Raw genomic sequence first — 11,959 nt, 5'->3', positions numbered from 1 at the left:
TTGCTCATGAGAAGGGTCCCTGAAGAGGGATGGGGAAGGGGGGTGGAAGGGTGGGGTGAAATGGAAATGGATAGAATATCCCACCTCTATCGTGCGGAGGACCCAATGGTCTGATGTAATAAGGGACCAGGCACGGTAGAAACGGGATAGGCGGTTCAGAAAGGGATAATTGTCCGGGATGTGAGCTGGTAGTCTGTCCTCGAGCATACCTTCAAAATGGACACTTAGGGCCCAGAGGTGGCTTGGATTGCCCTTGACCCTGCCCAGGGGGGCGTGATGGTCTACGTCAAGGGTACCTGCTTCTCCGATGGGAGAAGTCCTGCCTGGGTCTTTGTTGTTGGGTGATCTGGGGCTTAAAGGGCTTCTTTTGAGTAACCGGGGTATGCATGCCCAAGAATTTAACAGTATTTCTTGTACCCTTCAGGGTATGCAGGTGGGAAACTGTTTGCTCTGCAAACAGGCCCTCGACATCAAAGGGGGATCTTGTATGGTGTGTTGCACCTCAGGCAGAAGACCCGATGACTGGAGCCAATCGTTTCAATGCATGGCGATGCCAGATGCCAGAGTGTGTGCAGCTGCCGCATCGAGGGAACCCTGAAGGGAGGTTCGAGCTACCAACTTGCCCTCCTTGGCAATGGCCCCCAGTTCCGTATGAGCCTCCGCTGGAAGAAAGTCTTGGAACTTAAGGACCGCAGACTACGAGCTGAAATTGTATCTACTGAGGATCGCAAGCTGGTTCGCGATCCGTAGCAAAAGGCCATCAGTAGAATAAACTTTTCTTCCGAAAAGGTCCAGCCGCTTGGCATCCTTTGATTTGGGGGTGTTCTCTTTTGCGTTCACCATGTCTACCACAAGTGAACATGGGGCGGGGTGGGTAAAAAGGTATCTACTAAGATAAGAGAAAGCTAGGGATTAGTGGAACACTTGATAAACAAGAGACCACTGTTCCAATAACCATCATGGGCGTAAGAAGGAACTAAAAGGGGGGTCAGGCCGGCAGGGTCTTATATAGAGTGCAATATCGGCGCCACTCCAAGGGGCTCGTCAGCTGGTCCGACGGGTAGCTGCTAGGGAAAAAGTTTCCGACATCCGTGCATGCAGCACGCGCACACACCTAACTGGAATTGATATGAGCAATCACTCGAAGAAGAACCTCCGTGACTTCAGCTTCCAGGGTCCCCCACTGTCCGCAGGGGCAGGGAGTTGCAGGGTACCCTCGCCACCTCTGGAGGCCCCCAAAGCTTCAAGCTTTCAGTAAGGCATTTGATACAGTTCCACATGGGGAATTAATAGCTAAATTGGAAAAGATGGGGATCAATATGAAAATTTAAAGATGGATAAGGAACTGGTTAAAGGGGAGACTACAACGGGTCATACTGAAAGGTGAACTATCAGGCTGAAGGGAGGTTACTAGTGGAGTTCCTCAGGGATCGGTTTTGGGACCAATCTTATTTAATCTTTTTATTATTGACCTTGGCACAAAAAGTGGGAGTGTGCTAATAAAGTTTGCGGATGACACAAAGTTGGGAGGTATTGCCATTACAGAGAAGGACCGGGATATCATACAGGAAGATCTGGATGACCTTGTAAACTGGAGTAATAGTAATAGGATGACATTTAATAGTGAAAAGTGCAAGGTCATGAATTTAGGGATTAATAACAAGAATAATACATCAGTTGGAAGTAACAGAGGAGGAGAAGGACCTTGGAGTATTGGTTGATCACAGGATGACTATGAGCCGCCAATGTGATGTGGCCATGAAAAAAGCTAATGTGGTCTTGGGATGCATGAGGTGAGGTATTTCCAGTAGAGATAAGGAGGTGTTAGTACCATTATACAAAGCACTGGTGAGACCTCATCTGGAATACTGTGCACAGTTCTGGTCTCCCATGTTAAAGGAGGATGAATTCAAACTGGAACAGGTACAGAGAAAGGCTACTAGGATGATCCAAGGAATGGAAAACCAGTCTTATGAAAGGAGACTCAAAGAGCTTGGCTTGTTTAGCCTAACCAAAAGAAGGCTGAGGGAAGATATGATTGCTCTCTATAAATATATCAGAGGGATACCAGGGAGGGAGAGGAATGATTTAAGCTCAGTACCAATGTGGACACAAGAACAAATGGATATAAACTGGGCACCAGGAAGTTTAGACTTGAAATTAGACGAAGGTTTCTAATCATCAGAGGAGTGAAGTTCTGGAACAGCCTTCCAAGGGGAACAGTGGGGGCAAAAGACATATCTGGCTTCAAGACTAAGGTTGATAAGTTTATGGAGGGGATGGTATGATGGGATAGTCTAATTTTGGCAATTAATTGAGCTTTGACTATTAGCAGTAAATATGCCCAATGGCCTGTGATGAGATGTTAGATGGGGTGGGATCTCAGTTACTATAGAGAATTCTTTCCTTGGTGTCTGCTTCATGAGTCTTGCCCACATGCTCAGGGTTTAGCTGATCACCATAGTAGAGGTCAGGAAGGAATTTTCCTCCAGGGCAGATTGGCAGAGGCCCTGCGGTTTTTTCGCCTTCCTCTGCAGCGTGGGGCACGGGTCACTTGCTGGAGGATTCTCTGCATCTTGAAGTCTTTAAACCATGATTTGAGTACTTCAATAGCTCAGACATAGGCTAGGGGTTTGATACAGAAGTAGGTGGGTGAGATTCTGTGGCCTGCGTTGTGCAGGTGGTCAGACTAGACGATCATAATGGTCCCTTCTGACCTTAAAGTCTATGATTCTATGTGGTGGGATATCCCACAGCTCCCAGAAGCCGTGGGCTGTGGGGCCCCTGGCTCTGCCGGTGGCAGGGGAACCCCACAGCTCCTGGCCACTGTGGGTGATGGAGAACCCCCAGGGCTTCCAGCTGCCATGGACAGCAGGGGAACCCCACAGCTCCCAGCTCCCACCAGCAGTTGGGGGGACCCCTGGAGCTGCAGGCAGCAGGGGTACCCCGCAGCTCCCAACTGCTGCAGGTAGCTCTTAGCCCCTGCACAGTTGCCCCACTTCACTTGGGTCATGGCTTCAGTGAATTTTTCTTTTTTGCCCATGACCTACCCGTGACTTTTACTAAAAATATCCGTGACAAAATCTTAGCCTTAATTATAAATTATTCCTTATGCCTGCTCTCTACTTTTCTCCTTGTTGAATGGAAGTCATTAAAAAGTGTTTGCAATGAACCTCTATTGTGAACAAAGAAAGTGTCAGTCCCTGTCAATTTCTTCTGACTTTGAATAGTGACTATTGAGATCAGCTATTTGAATGTCAATCTGCTGTGCTCCAGACTGTCTGGTGCTGAGTACAGCAATACAGCCACAGCATGAAAGAAAACTGCCATTCCTCACTACATTAAAATCTGATTGATCCAAACATTCTGGGCTAGCAGCCAATTTGAATAGCCTAGCCTTTTTTTTCTCACCTGATATGTATATGCACAATAGATGGCTATTATTAAGTCTTATTCTTTTTCCTTCTTTATTTATTACAGGCCTTGAAGCCCTGACTGAGACTGGGACCCCACATAATAACAGACAATGTAGCCTGTGATACAGTACATACGTATGACGTATCCATATTCGGAGAGCAAAATAAAATTAAAGAATTCAGTTCTGCTCCTGGCTTCATCTGTGTAAATCTGGAGTAATTCCAGTGATGTCAAAATGTATGTACAGGAGATACATGAGAGCAGAAAACTGTTGAGACGTCTTTTTCTGATCCAAGATTTCCTTGCGTGTATTATGTTCAATATTCTGCTCACAGATCCTAATGACAGATCTTGACTATGATATTCTGCTCTCTCTACAAAAGAGCTTGTTTTTAATCAAGTAGAATATCATAGTCAAGATCTTCCATGCAGATCTGAGAATAGCGTTTTGCCCTTAGGTACCATTATTCTACTAGATTCTTTGGGCTATTTGTTAATCAGAAAAAAATGGGAGAGAATTAGCGCATAGCCAGGTACCTAAGAGCCAACAACATTGGTATTTTTGTAATCAAATATACTGTGCAATAGTTATTACAGAAACTAATATTAATAACATCTCAGGTATTCTCTTGCTGCAAGCTGTCTTAGAAACTGAGAACAGTGGGAATTTGTTTCAAAAGTGTAGGGTTTTTGCTTCTGGCTTCATGTTAAGCTGCTGGGGTCTAGTCAATTAACAGATGGTTTCATGAAGTTTAAGATATATACTCAATAGAAAAATTAACAAGATTAAGGTGAAGCACTGATATACATTTTATTCATTTATGGTTCCCCCTTCACTAATTTTATCTGTACAATATTGAGATTACAGAGTAACAGTGGAATTATTTTAGTGCCATCGGATTAAGACAGTCTTCTGGGATTCTAAATCTTGTGTGTGATTAAACTAAATGATTTTTGTAGTAGATTAGTCCTATATATGTTAAAGTATTAATAACAAGTTGTACCTGTGGTAAAAGGGATAGCAGTATTTGACCCATATGATCACTGCATGTTTTCTTATCTGGAATTTTTCCCGTATGTATCTGGATACTTATTAATCCTTTATCTACTTATTCATAATAAATTAACAAATAATTGAAAATATATCAGAGATTATATAGACACATATGAAAAAAATACTGACACAAATACTGTAGCTCTGATGATTTATTGCATATTAATTAGAGCTGTCAAGCGATTAAAATAATTAATCGCAATTAATCGTGCTATTAAACAATAACAGAATACCATTTATTTAAATATTTGTGGATGTTTTCTACATTTTCAAATATATTGATTTCAGTTACAACACGGAATACAAAGTGTACAGTGCTCACTTTATTGATTACAAATATTTGCACTGTAAAAAACAAAATAATATTGTTCAATTCACCTAATACAAGTACTGTAGTGTAATCTCTTTATCATGAAAGTGAAATTTATATATATACTAATATATTTGAAAATGTAGAAAATCATCCAAAAATATTTAATAAATTTCCATTGGAATTCTATTATTTAACAGTGTGATTAAAACTGTAATTAATTGTGATTATTTTTTTTAATCGCAATTAATTTTTTACTTAATCTCATGAGTTAACTGTGATTAATCAACAGCCCTAATATTAATTACATTTGAATGAGACATATGTTGTCTTATGTGTCACTTAACTCATGTCTGTTTTAATCTTACTGTATATTTGTTGTTTTAGTTGTAAATATAACAAAGTGGTTTTTTTTAACGTAAATAAATATCAAAAGCCCACTAGAAGGCAGCTACAAAACCCTTGGAAAACCATAAAAAATGCACTACCAACAATTTATTCCAATTCACAGGTTGTTTGAGTTATTATTGTAATTAAGGGGCCAGTCTGGCAAAGCTCCACATTATATGAGAGAAATAGTATATATGGGAATACAGATATACCCAGTCCGTATCCCCAGCAGAAGTATGTGGGCAAACTGCTCTGCCATGATGAGCTCAGCCACCTTGACTCCAGTCCAAATCTCCAACTTTAACCAACTCCAGCAGAGGTCTCTTAAATTCTGGGTGACCATGTGGTGCTGGGCTCCCCGGGGATATTTCTCCCAATTGAAAATTTATTGCAAGGCCTCCTCTGTGATGTCAAAGTAGTTGAGCATAGCAGCTTTCACTTGGACATAGTCTTGAGCAGACGCTACATCCAGCCCTCAGTATACAGCCCGTGTTGGCCCTGTCAGGTAAGAAGTCAACAGGATGGCCCAATGGTCAGGTGCCATCGCCACTCAGTCAAACATTACCAGGAAAGTCTCTGGGTCATCCTCATCTTTTGAGTTTCACTGGCACAGGCTGGACCACCAGGCCAGGTCTACAGTCCCTGGAAAGGAAACCCTGGGGAGACCCTGAGACCACCAGAGCCTTTACTGCTGTTCCTGTTGTTGTGCCCTAAATCCCAGACTAGCAGTTGCTGCTGGACAGCTATTTTCCTCGTGAGTTGCTGCTGCTCGGCTGCCTATTGCTGCTGGTGGTCATGCCCTACTGAAAAACAACACTTATGAGAAAATTTTAAAATTCCATCTGACATCTCCAATTTAATCACATCATAGAGTCATAGACTTTAAGGTCAGAAGGGACCTTATGATCGTCTAGTCTGACCACCTGCACAACGCAGGTTGCAGAATCTCACCCACCCACTCCTGTAATAAACCCCTATGTCTAAGCTATTGGAGTCCTCAAATCATGGTTTAAAGACTTCAAGGTGCAGAGAATCCTCCAGCAAGTGACCCGTGCCCCACGCTGCAGAGGAAGGCGAAAAACCCCAAGGGCCTCTGCCAATCTCCCCTGGAGGAAAATTCCTTCCCGACCCCAAATATGGCGATCAGCTAAACCCTGAGCATGTGGGCAAGACTCACCAGCCAGACACACAGGAAAGAATTCTCTGTAGTAACTCAGATCCCACCCCACCTAACATCCCATCACAGACCATTGGGCATATTTACCGCTAATAGTCAAAGCTCAATTAATTGCCAAAATTAAACTATCCCATCATACCATCCCTTCTATAACTTATCAACCTTAGTCTTGAAGCCAGATATGTCTTTTGCCCCCACTGCTCCCCTTGGAAGGCTGTTCCAGAACTTCACTCCTCTGATGATTAGAAACCTTCGTCTAATTTCAAGTCTAAACTTCCTGGTGCCCAGTTTATATCCATTTGTTCTTGTGTCCACATTGGTACTGAGCTTAAATCATTCCTTTCCCTCCCTGGTATTTATTCTTCTGATATATTTATAGAGAGCAATCATATCTTTCCTCAGCCTTCTTTTGGTTAGACTAAACAAGCCAAGCTCTTTGAGTCTCCTTTCATAAGACAAGTTTTCTGTTCCTTGGATCATCCTAGTAGCCCTTCTCTGTACCTGTTCCAGTTTGAATTCATCCTCCTTAAACAGGGGAGACCAGAACTGTGCACAGTATTCCAGATGAGGTCTCACCAGTGCCTTGTATAACAGTACTAACACCTCCTTATCTCTACTGGAAATACCTCACCTCATGCATCCCAAGACTGCATTAGCTTTTTTCACAGCCGTATCACATTGACGGCTCATAGTCATTCTATGATCAACCAATACTCCAAGGTCCTTCTCCTCCTCTGTTACTTCCAATCAATGCGTTATTCTTGCTATTAATCCCTAAATGCATGACCTTGCACTTTTCATTATTAAATGTCATCCTATTACTATACTATTACTCCAGTTTATAAGGTCATCCAGATCTTCCTGTATAATATCCCGGTCCTTCTCTGTATTGGCAATACCTTCCAGCTTTGTGTCATCCACAAACTTTATTAGCACACTCCCACTTTTTGTGCCAAGGTCAGTAATAAAAAGATTAAATAAGATTGGTCCCAAAACCGATCCCTGAGGAATTCCACTAGTAACCTCCCTCCAGCCTGACAGTTCACCTTTTAGTATGACCTGTTGTAGTCTCCCTTTAACCAGTTCCTTATCCACCTTTCAATTTTCATATTGATCCCCCTCTTTTTCAATTTAACTAATAATTCCCCATGTGGAATCATATCAAATGCCTTACTGAAATCGAGGTAAATTAGATCCACTGTGTCTCCTTTGTCTAAAAAAATCTGTTACCTTCTCAAAGAAGGAGATCAGGTTGGTTTGGCACGATCTACCTTTTGTAAAACCATGTTGTATTTTGTCCCAATTACCATTGACCTCAATGTCCTTATCTTTCTCCTTCAAAAAATTTTCTAAGACCTTGATTAAAACAGATGTCAAACTAACAGGCCTGTAGTTACCCGGATCACTTTTTTCCCCCCTTTCTTAAAAATAGGAATTATGTTAGCAATTCTCCAGTCATACGGTACAACCCCTGAGTTTACAGATTCATTAAAAATTCTTGCTAATGGTCTTCCAATTTCGTATGCCAGTTCCTTTAATATTCTTGGATGACGATTATCTTGGCCCCCTGATTTAGTCCCATTAAGCTGTTTGAATTTGGCTTTTACCTCGGATGTGGTAATATCTACCTCCATATCCTCATTCCCATTTGTCAGCCCGCCATTATCCCTAAGCTCCTCATTAGCCTCATTAAAGACTGAGGCAAAATATTTGTTTAGATATTGGGCCATGCCTACAGTATCCTTAACCTCCACTCCATCCTCAGTGTTTAGCAGTCCCACTTCTTGTTTCTTTGTTTTCTTCTTATTTATATGGCTATAGAACCTTTTACTGTTGGTTTTAATTCCCTTTGCAAGGTCCAACTCTACATGGCTTTTTGCCTTTCTCACTTTATCCCTACATGTTCTGACCTCAATAAGGTAGCTTTCCTTGCCGATCCCTCCCATCTTCCACTCCTTGTAGGCTTTCTGCTTTTTTCTTAATCACCTCTGTGAGATGCTTGCTCATCGAGCTTGGACTACAACTCCTGCCTATGAATTTTTTCCCTTTTCTTGGGACGCAGGCTTCTGATAGTTTCTGCAACTATGACTTGAAGTAATTCCAGGCCTCCTCCGCCTTTAGATCCACAAGTTCTTCAGTTCAATCCACTTCCCATCTTTAGAAAGGAAAAATAATAAGTGTTGACTAATAAGTACTTTACTTGGACTGGGCTTAGAATTTGTCTTGGTAATAGCACTATACTAAGCTTAAATTGGAATTCCACTGAGAAGTATTTAGAACGTTTACAGGCTCATGGTTACGTATACTGGTATTATCTTTTCTCATCTTTTTTCTTTTCATTTATGTAATGGTTTTAGTTGTCTCTGGTATTGATTTTTAAGTTAGTGAGAAATGAAACTATTAATATAATTGTGCTGTATGATACACTGTGAGCTATCACGCCTCTTTAAAATCTAATAAAAAGACTTTACAAAATGCAAACAACCAGAAAATGTGCTCTGAGAAAAACTTGATATTGCAAAAACTCTCATTATTTTCCAAAAACCTATTAGAAGAGAATATCTAACTGGTCATAGAGGTATCACTTTTTAAACTCCAAGGTGAACCTCATTACATTTTTTAATAAGGCTATTATTTTAGGAATCATTTAGGCATAATCCAACTCTCATTAAAGTCAGTCTTTCTATGTTTTTTAACAGAAGTGGATCAAGCCCAAGTAAGGGTGTACATCTATTAGTGCCCTACCAACTCTGATCATTTCAACAACTGTTTTGTCATGTTAGTGCATATAGTAGCAAAAAACTAATCCAGGTCACTCCAGACACATAAGATAGCATCAGTACCCATAGAGAAAAATATAAAATTGCTTACAGCAAAGAGAGTTATTTGAGCTAGAAAGATTCACTGCTTAAGGATCAAATGTTATAAATAGCACAAAATAATATAGCAGATGTAGCCTACAACAATCTAATCATGTAGTAACAAAAAGATATACATGTCTCAAGATGAGTGATAAAGAAATGTGCACAACTTAGTCATCGTTAAAAGGAATAAAAGATTATCAGAACACAGAATTTAGATGTTTAAAAACAAAGGGAGATCTAGAATAACTCCCCAAACTCTTTACAATTATGTCAGAAATGATTTGGTGAATATCATCAAAAGCAGAGCAAGTAGAAAGAGACAAGAAATTATTATGCCTTTGCAGTATTCTCTGAAAAAACAATAAGTCACTGGTAGTGAAGCAGTTGGTTAGGAATGAGAAAAGACTTCCTTTTCAATTCAAGGTTTCAGAGTAGCAGCCGTGTTAGTCTGTATCTGCAAAAAGAACAGGAGTACTTGTGGCATTTGTTAGTCTCTAAAGTGCCACAAGTACTCCTGTTCTTTTTTCAATTGAAGCACAACTTCAATGCCAGACTATGTTTTTCTATGCCAGACTAGTAATAGACAGAACTCAGGGATTCAAGAACCCCCTGTGACGGGTCCCTCCCAGGGTGCCACCTGGAACTGAGGTACAGCTGAGCCCTCTGTCTCACCAATCTGGGTTCCCTCTTGCACTGTGATGTTGTGACAAGCTGCAAATCCCTCCAAGCAAGCACCCACCACACCAACATCTAGAGGCAGGGACCACACCCAGCTGTGTTCATGAATGCTCTGGCCAACCACTTGTGAACCCACAATAGAGAAGCTACAGCCAAAATACTCCCAGCTCCCCAGCCTCACACCCCAGAGCTGTACCATCCTGTCTTGGTCAAAACCCGACCAGTATGAATTTATTACCCAGTCTGCCACGTCTACAAAGGAAAGAGAACATGCACCAACTCTGGTTCATGAGCTGAGATTTATCTCCTTTGAACTTCCAACAACACACAGTGTTTTAAGTAAAATGTAAAATAGATTTATTAACAACAGAAAGATAGCTTTTAAGTGATTATAAATGGTGGCAAACAAATCAAAGTACATTGCCTAGTAAATAAACAAAACTGCAAACTAAGCCTAAGATACTAGAAAGACTGGATATGAATTAGCAATTTCTCACCCTGGCTGATGATACAAGCAGTCCACCAAGTTTCCATACATAGGCTAGAAATCAGTTTAGCCTGGGACCAGCACTCCACCCCCCCACATACCTCTGCCCACCCAGTTAAGTCTTTTTCCTCCGGTACTTTCAGGTGTGTTGTTGTAGAGAGAGTGAGGTGTAGTCATGATGTCATTTCTCCCTTTTATATCTTCTTCCAACTTGCTGGAAAGCTCTTTTGCTGTGATCTGGGTCAAACAGCATTGTTTGGTGCTATCTCTGAGAGGTTTCTATTGTACACAGTTCCTGGGGTAATCCTTGTGCTTGCGTGAATTCCCTCAATAAGCCAATAACATTGTTTGACCTTTTTATTGTTGTACCTGAAAGGCTGCTTGTGGGCGTTCTCAACCTATATAAACTGGCCGTGGGGAAGTTCAGGCTTGAAATTAGACGAAGGTTTCTGACCGTCAGAGGGGTGAAATATTGGAACGGCCTTCCGAGGGAAACGGTGGGGGCGAGGGACCTGTCTGGTTTTAAGATTAAGTTAGATAAGTTTATGGAGGGAATGGTTTAATGGTAAAACATAGTAGTCAAGGAAAACCAAGCAATGGTAGGTAAATAGCATAATGGCTAAAAGGGGTCAGGATGGAGACTCTTGCCTATATGCTCGGGGTCTTACTGATCGCCATATTTGGGGTCGGGAAGGAATTTTCCTCCAGGGCAGATTGGCTGAGCCTCTGGAGGTTTTTCGCCTTCCTCCGCAGCATGGGGCAGGGATCTCTAGCAGGAGGGTCTCTGCCGATTGAGGTCACTAATAACAGGATTGGGGACTTCAGCAGCAGAGTCCAGGGAAGGGGTAGGGACGGTTTTATGGCCTGCAGCATGCAGGGGGTCAGACCAGATGATCATAATGGTCCCTTCTGACCTTAAAGTCTATGAGTCTATGAGTCAACCTCACAACATGTTTTAGTAGCACATACATAGCCAAACTTCATAACTTCACATACAATGATAGCACATACAGTTCAACCAGATATTAAAGTCTAGCAGATCAAGAATTTTAGAATGATACCTCACAAGGCATACTTTGTACAAAACATATCATAATTATATGACAGTGGTGAATATAGGAGAGCCGGGGGTCACAACCCCATTACCTTCATTGCTGGAAAACATGAACTGCTGATTGGCCAAAAGCAAAATATTTGTGTCAGCCCTAAGTGGCAGAGTTCTAGAGATTCTAATCTTTAAAGGCAGAATACTTGTGGTACCATTAGAAAAGACAAAATACATGCATTTGGGATACTGGGAGTAGAAAATTGTAAGCACAGGGCCAGAGTTCTGTTGTTTTGGCCTTGTGTGAATTCACAAATTGAAAAAGAAGCACTAACTAGCATGTCGAATTGGCTAACACTATTGCATGTCAAACTCTAAAAAGCTCATGAGCCTTCATAATATGCCATTTCATCTCTGAGGTCATTTCCATACTAGATCATAAAAACTATATGCTCAAAGTGAGCTAGTCAATTTTCTACTGAAATCAGTGGTGTTACAATAGCGACAACCTGTGTAAGCAATAGCACAATCAGGCCT

Source organism: Chrysemys picta, chromosome 2, assembly GCF_011386835.1.
Source record: "Chrysemys picta bellii isolate R12L10 chromosome 2, ASM1138683v2, whole genome shotgun sequence".
Taxonomy (NCBI): Eukaryota; Metazoa; Chordata; order Testudines; family Emydidae; genus Chrysemys; species Chrysemys picta.
The sequence above is the reverse complement of the archived record's forward strand: the minus strand, read 5'-3'. Positions refer to the sequence as shown.